The sequence below is a fragment of the Notothenia coriiceps genome, unplaced genomic scaffold (genome assembly GCF_000735185.1).
Source record: "Notothenia coriiceps isolate Sejong01 unplaced genomic scaffold, NC01 NC01_scaffold00028800, whole genome shotgun sequence".
NCBI lineage: Eukaryota > Metazoa > Chordata > Actinopteri > Perciformes > Nototheniidae > Notothenia > Notothenia coriiceps.
In genome coordinates, this window is record NW_011361501.1 from 58,557 (window position 1) to 66,426 (window position 7,870).

Genomic DNA, 7,870 nt, shown 5'->3' on the forward strand with positions numbered 1-7,870 from the left:
GCAGGGTAAATCTTCACATGTCCACGTGATATCGGGTTGCATTTTTTAGCACTCGTCTCAATAACCCAATACATGTATCCATGGAACTGCCCCCCTACCTCAAGGAACTCCTCACCCCTCATACTTCCTTGCGGACCTCCCGCTCCAGCAAAACCAACCTCATCAAACCCCCCAGGACCAAGCTCCGTACTATGGGAGACCGGGCTTTCTGCTCGGCTGCTCCCAGACTGTGGAATGCTCTCCCCGAGCACATGAGAGCACCACAGACCGTGGAGGCTTTTAAAAAAGGCCTCAAAACCCATCTGTTCAATAGAGCCTTTTCTTAGACCTTTTATCTTATTTATTACAACCCTTTTATTTATTTATTTTTTGGTTTGTTTTTTACTACTTTTTATTAATTCTACCGTGTTGTGTAGGCCTACTGTTATTTTGTTCCATGCTAAATGCTTGTAGCACTTCGGGATCTGAACTCAGATATGAAGTGCGTTATAAATTAAACCCATTATCATTATTATTATTATTACACACAATTATCAATCTTTAATTGCAAATAGATCATGATATTCAGTCTTAGTGTGTGCGTGCATCGAATATTTTTCAAAGCAAAGATAGGCTACGTTAAACCAACTGCAGCCTTGCACTTCGCCAGGAGAGGTCGCAGTAACTGAAGCTTTGGGAAATTAACCTATTTTTGAAACAATTGTCCAAGTGGTTCGATACTTCACAAAAAGCTTTATTTGCCCATCACTAGTGAATACTGTAGCTTCAGTTCTTATTCAATTAAAATGTGTGCGTTAAAGGTCCAGTTTTAGTCTGTCAGTGTGAGTGATGATCAGAGTTGGAGATGTTCTGCACAGAGGAAGCAGAGTCCAGTCCCAGCAGGGTGCCGAGGTTGGACTGCTCCCGGGGGGTTCCCACAATGCTTTGCGCACGGACCAATTTCCCCAAATCTGTGGCGGAAAATGTAAGGCGGGGCCTCTCATATGACGCACACCTGCACACTTGCTAGCCTGTTCCACTCTTCGTTCTCCGAATGCCAGGAAGTATTCTTGCCTCGGTTCTGAAGCAAGACGCTCGGAAGACATGTACTACCAAGCAAGCATACTCGAGATTGAGAAACACCCTTGGTGTCTCTTGAGTTTTCATGGAAATAGCGGACTTAACTTATGGATTGCTGTGCATTATACTTGTGTCGTGTAGTTTATACTTTATTCCAACTTTAAATATTTTGATACCTGAACACACTGCTGCTGTTAAATAATTTCACAATTTGAGTTTGATAAAGTGTCTATTTATTTATTTTATAGATAAAAAAAACACATTGTGTTTTTTTTATCTATAAAATAAATAAATAGACACTTTATCAAACTCAAATTGTGAAATTATTTAACAGCAGCAGTGTGTTCAGGTATCAAAATATTNAGCTTTTCTTATCTCATTTCTTAATTCTCTGTTAATTTCTTTTTTGTCCAGACTGTCACCAGTATAAAAGATAAGTTTCTTTCTATTTATAACACTCTTTAGTTCCTTCGGGACCCACGGCTTATTATTAGGGAAGACAGTAATGTATTTACAAGGGATGTTAGACTCCACACAAAATTATATGTAAAATGAGACAGTTGACGTCAGTTCATTGAGATCAGAGCATGATCCTTTTGCTACCTTAAGATTCATAACAATGCTAGCTAAGTAGCCTAACAGTTAGCTACATAGCTAGCAGTGAGTGAGCGTTCAGACACCGCCGCACACACTCAAACGGGCTCGTGTGCCTGACTCTACCAACAGGCTTTCATGATTCTGTTTAGATATGCAAGTATAAGCCATGATAGCTTATTTTATTAGCACGCTAATTTGATATGAAAATCAATGGAGGCTGAGTTTTAAAACCTACCGTCCATGATGCCCCTGAGCTGTTTTATTTGTTAACTTCATATTTTTCATTTCCTAAAACATTTATTTTCCTCTCATATTAACAGTGTGGATCATTGAGACAGCGTGGTGTCCAGAGTCTTATCCCGTTTTCCCACTTCCTCTGAGGGGACAGCACGGAGGGGGGGCATGAAGAGAGACCTGCACCAGCTTCATCCTCGCTGGCGTTACTGTTATCACTTGCTCAGTGTCATTTCATTTGACCAAATGTCGTTACATATACATTTAATAGATTGTATTATTATCCACCTTTTTGTTTTATGTCCTTTTATTTAAAACATTCTTTGAGACTTCATCTTCTGGTTCCAATTTCAATTAATGTAATTTGTATAATCACTCTTTTGTCTTTATTATACATGAAAATGTTAGAGATTCCATTCAAATCTGTTGATTATTCATATCTTCCTCAGGAATAGTATGTCGCATTTTTAATGCTAAATCTATATCATTTTCTCACAAGATATAGAATGAGACAACAGTTTGTATCCATTGTGTATGAATGCTTCAGCTCTTCAGACCAACATAGTAAGATGTGAGCATGTTCCTAATTGTGTTGGTATGCAGCCTAGGCCTGTACTATGAAACTGGTTCAACCTAACCTGGATATGTTTGAGTTAGCCGGTTGGCCTAATCCAAAACATACGCGCTCTCGCTAAGTAAAGTGGTTTAAACGGTACGTCCANAAATTAACAGAGAATTAAGAAATGAGATAAGAAAAGCTCAAATAGCTTATAGGGATAAGTTGGAACTCAAATACAGCAGTGGAGATCTTCGGGAAGCCTGGAGGGGAATCAAATCAATGGCCTCCATCTCCCAGGGTAACATTTTATATTCTCGATTCGAGAAAAAGGATTTCTCCATAAACACCTCAACCCTAAAGGTGAGCATCCGGGCCAGGCCCATCCCCCACATATACTAATTTAGCAGACCCCCCTCCTTCATCACAACACCTCCACTACGATACGCACAATGGACGACGAGGTTTTCATCATGGAAGTGGAAAAACACACTATTTTATATGATGTAACCAATGCTTACTACAAGGACAACATCAGAAAGGACAAGGTCTGGTTTTTAGTCGCTGCAGTTTGTGGAGTGGAAGGTAACAACTACATATTAATGTTTTAAAGTTAATTAATACCCAAAGTAAACCCAAATCAATAACAAAACTGCGAGCCTGCACGCACGACGCTACGCTTATGAAACGCTTCTGGGACGCGTCCGGTGGGTTATGCACCAGTGACATATAGTACAGCACAAACAACACAAATGATCAATACATATATTTTCACTTGTAATATTATAATAATTGAAATGCTGGTTCTTCTGGGGGTGTTCTATCCACGCTCAGCTACCGCACCGCAGCTGCACTGTACAATCGCTGGAGGACGCACCCCTGAAAGTCCCGCCTTCCTGGGACGTTTGTGTCAGAATCGAAAACAAAAAGGGAGCGCAAATGAGAAGAGCTGCAGCGAGAGAAAAAGTCTGATCCTTTAAAAATAAGCAAAGAGAACAGTAAACAAAAAATATATGCTAAAACAAAGAAAAAATACTTATAGTTTACATGATTACACAAATGATTTGTTTGCAATTTATAGTTTTATTTTTGAAATTACATTTATTTTTGCTTGACTCCGTTTTTTTTTTTTCTTAAACTCTTAATTTTGCTTGATTCTGAGAAAGTGTTCCTTTAACTTTATGAAACAAAACTAATCCCATAAGAATGCGACAAGCAGCAATACAACAGGATGGAGAATCTGAACAGGCCTATACTTTACTAGCTTTTTTAGAGAAGGAGTATGAAACTGCAAGATACTGGATTATAAAGCAGATTATTAATGTGTTAGATGATGCATACAACCCTAATTAACAATGCTGTTCAATGCTGTTTTACAACTTGAAAAGGAGTTTGGGTGAAGGTCTGCAGGGAAACTTTTGATTAAGTTATACAAGTTTGGTTGGTTCAGTTAGTTTAATGAAGTTTTCCCCAATATTAAGTTACAAAGAGGGGAAACTCAAAGAAGACATCTGTAACAGTTTGCAGAGCTACAGTATGATGTGTTATCTTTGGAAGACACATATCACTGTGAGTCAACATGAAAACTGGCAGGATCTGGAAATACCAGAGCATTTGGTAAATTGTGTGTTATCATTGTGGTTGAGTATGTGCCAGTAACAGGGAGTTGTAGGTGTTTTCATAGTTCAGTGGGCACACTATTTAAATTTGGATGCTTTTGTATTTTAAATGATCATCTATGGCAGGCACAGTGAGGTGTATGAAGATCCTACCTGTATTTGTAACAGGGTGTGTTTATACATATGTGTGTGCTTGTGTAATTTGAGTGATCAGCATATTTGTGTGTGTGTGTTGCAATTGTGAGAAGTTTAAAGAAATAACTAAGGAGTTGGATGCGTAGATTACATTGTAACAAGCTAAATAAGATTAAATTTGATCATTGACCAGAAGAACACGTCCTTTTTGAGGTTAGCATGATTGAGACATGCCATTTGAATGCTCTTGTTAACTTAAAGGTGGGGTATGTAATTTATTTCAGAAACACTTTTTGTTATATTCCATGGAATGCTCTTAACATCCCGATAGCAATGAATATATTAAATGCTTTGACAATAAATACATTAAAAAAAATGTCATCTGTGGAAGCCGTAGCACTGTAAAAAGCACGACCGGCCCGGCTAAAATAACTGGATGGCCTACCTGCCTGTCAGCCTTCCATCTGTGCACAAACTTATCTCGTGCCCTCATTGGTCATGTGCGCGTTCGTGTGTGTTGGAGGAGGGGCTCTGTAAGGAAGTCTGAAGGAAGAGGCAGATTTTTTCCGGTTGTGTACTTTCAAATTCTAGCGCACTCGAGCTGTTTTCTCCAAAATTACATACTCCACCTTTAAGAGTTAGTTGAAGTTCAAATAGAACAAAATCACTGTGATTAAGGATTTTGTTAACGTCTAAGGGTTTTATTAAAAATTAATGTTTTCAAATTATATTTGTATAACTCTGCCATGTCTGTATTCATCATGAGCTGTGGCCAACACGTGTCATTGTGACGGTTCTGTATCCAGTGGAGTGAGAAAGTATTAATTATTTTTGGGCAAAGATTGTGGTCCTCACAGCGATAGTATTGTCAGAGTGGGGTTAAATCACAGAGACAAAAACAAATGTAAGATCAGGGATTACTGCAAGCCGAGGAGTTATGAATATATGCTTTTCTGGATGGATATAGTTACTTCAGATTGTTGGGTTGGAAATGGTTAAAAGGATCACATGACTCTCTGGGCATCGCCTGCTGGTTTAGCAGATTTTTGGATTTGGGGTTAGTGTTTGATTTACAAATGTGACCATCTTGTGAAAAATACATTTGAAAATGTTTAATGATTTGGAATTTGCCCTCATACCCACCTTAGATTTATCTTAGTGTTGCACATTCTTCATCTAAAAAATTGTCTTGAACAGGTCTGACATCTGAGTTTATTTGTAATTACACAATCTTTCATACCATGACTAATCAATTTTAGAATATAAAAGCAGCATTGTTACCGTTAACTGCAACCCATCTGAAAGCTGATGAGCAACATAAAAACTGTGTGTGTGGTTTTGTGTGAGAGTGTGTGTGTATGTATATCAGTGTGTGAGGGCATGGGTGTGTGTTTGCCTGTGAGAGGCCCAGTGAGTGGGAGAGTCGGGCTCTGCTGGGACTCACAGCTGCTTCGTGGTGCTGTTCCAGGAAGAGCTGCTGGACTTGTTAGTGTTTACTGGCAGTCCGTTTGTGTGTCTGTGTGTGTATATCTTTGCATCAATGTTAGGCTGGGTATTAGTCCACTCTTATTAGGCCACTTCTTCTCCTCCTTAGCTGCCCTTTAACTCTGGACAACTGATTTCAAACGTTAATGGGAGATTCAAGTGGTGATCCACCTGGTCACATGGTATGTTCTAAGTATTGTGAAACGAAAAGGAACAGTGTTGTCGTCGCTTTCTATCCTTCTTTTCACTGCTCAGCCATTTAACCTAGTTGTTGCATAGCAGCCCTCTTCTGATACACATCTATCAGTCTGATTACCACAGATATTGTAATTATATTCAAACCAGGTGTCTCTTGTCTTCCTCTGGTCTGACATAAATGAGCAATTACAAAATGATGTGGCTTAAAATTAGGCAAAGATTATCCCTGGCAAACCAGCAGTGCACAAGTAGTCATTTTTATACACTGATGTATTTTCAGTGTTTTCCCCTATATACAAATAGCGGCGGCGCAGCGCAAAAAATATATATATATTAAAATAATAATAAGTGGCGACCCTTTTTGATTTTTGATTGTTTGTCATGTGGATTTGTAGTATTTGTGTTACTGTATGTTCAATAAAGGTGTGTTTTGCTAAATCTTGAGACATTGCCACTGTATGTACTAGGCCTCAAGAGCCTTTCTTGTGCTGGCAGACACATAGAAACATATTGGCAGGGCGCACTTCGAACGCGCACACACTAAGAAATTCCACGTGCTCCGCGCTCACATTTTGCTGGGGTGCCTTAGCACCACTGCTATGACTCCATCCTAGGGGAAACACTGATTTTGTATTTTCGTAAATTCGAAACAATACCGAGTTGTATATAAGTGAATCATCTATAAAAATGTGTGAAGCTGATATTGGTTTTGCCACTAAGCTAACCTAAAAGCTAGAGAAAAAAAAGACTGTGCATACATACACGTATATGTTCAAAGGAAAGCCCCATCACACACACACTGTTTGGTATGCGCTCCCTAGTTTCAATTGTTTGGTTCTGAGGTTTTCTAAGTAACAGGATGACAGATACTGTATATGATTTATCAAATATGTAGGAATATTTACCGTAAGTGATGCTTGGTGTGATTTTGCAAGAGGAAGATATTGTGCTACTTAAATATGCCATTTAAAAATAAATGCTAATTGCAAAGTGCACGTAAGCTTCGACAGAAAATAGTTGAATGCACTTTCAAAAGTTTGAATTTGACAATTTTCATAATTGTCCTTGTATATTGTGTCGACCCATGGCATTTAATATATTTGAAAATCTCCTTTTAGAGTCTCCTCCAGCAGGACAGCTGGATTGAAACAGTTAAAATCGCCCAATGCTTCAGTTTGAGGTTCTGCTCTAAAAGCAGGTACTGTGTGCGTAAAACCAAAAACATGAAACTACAAACGTGTTCTTTTTCCAAGCCTAATTCTACCTACAGTATATCACAGTGACAGAGACTGAGTAAATATTCCACTGAATATACATCTACAGAAGAAGAGTTGTGAATCTATCATGACACTGTAAGTCCCCTCAGCTAGTCCTCAGCCCCTCATGGGTCTTGTCACATTTTGAAAGGCCAGAAGAACAGACTAAACATGGTGAGACTGGCCTTTCTCCTCACTAAGCTCATAGGTGTCTGGGCCAGGTGCAGATTGACTCTCTTGAGCGGTGTGGTGTGTGTTCATGAGTGTGACTGTATGTGCCTGCTCTCCTCCAGGTGATGTGGAGAGGAACATGATATCTAACAGGACATGATGTCAGTTGATAGTCAGAGTTTGAATTGTGAAGGAGGGGTTTGCCATTGCCTTGGTTCTCTTGGAATGGTGAATGTTTCTCTTCACTTATCGGCCGTATTTTCAGTAGGTTTCATGTTTAAAGGAATTCCCCCTGAAAACCCTCCCAATAGCACAGAAACCACAAGACCTGTGTGTGTGAGACTGCTGGTGTGTTTAAATGGCTAAGTGGACATTCACTAGCATATGTGGGGGAGTTTTTGTATTTCTAAATGTCCTCAGTATGATAGGAAGATGAGGAAACTCACAGTAAGGGCATTCTTCCTTCTGTTAGTTTATGTTTAGGGTATACAGTTTTTGCAACTATTGCTCTTGTTTTGATAATATTCCCAAAAATGTAATTGATGAAATCCAAACATACA

General features: G+C 39.0%; 1 long non-coding RNA gene across 1 annotated transcript in view; it reads left to right on the forward strand.

Moving 5' to 3' along the window:
- The window catches only part of LOC104958428 (uncharacterized), an 11,303-nt gene extending 8,316 nt beyond the window's left edge, over window positions 1-2,987 (forward strand). Inside the window, exon 3 of the long non-coding RNA XR_799764.1 lies at window positions 2,857-2,987. This is a non-coding gene — a long non-coding RNA (uncharacterized lncRNA). The remainder of the gene's footprint in view (window positions 1-2,856) is intronic.
- Window positions 2,988-7,870: the final 4,883 nt, after the last annotated feature.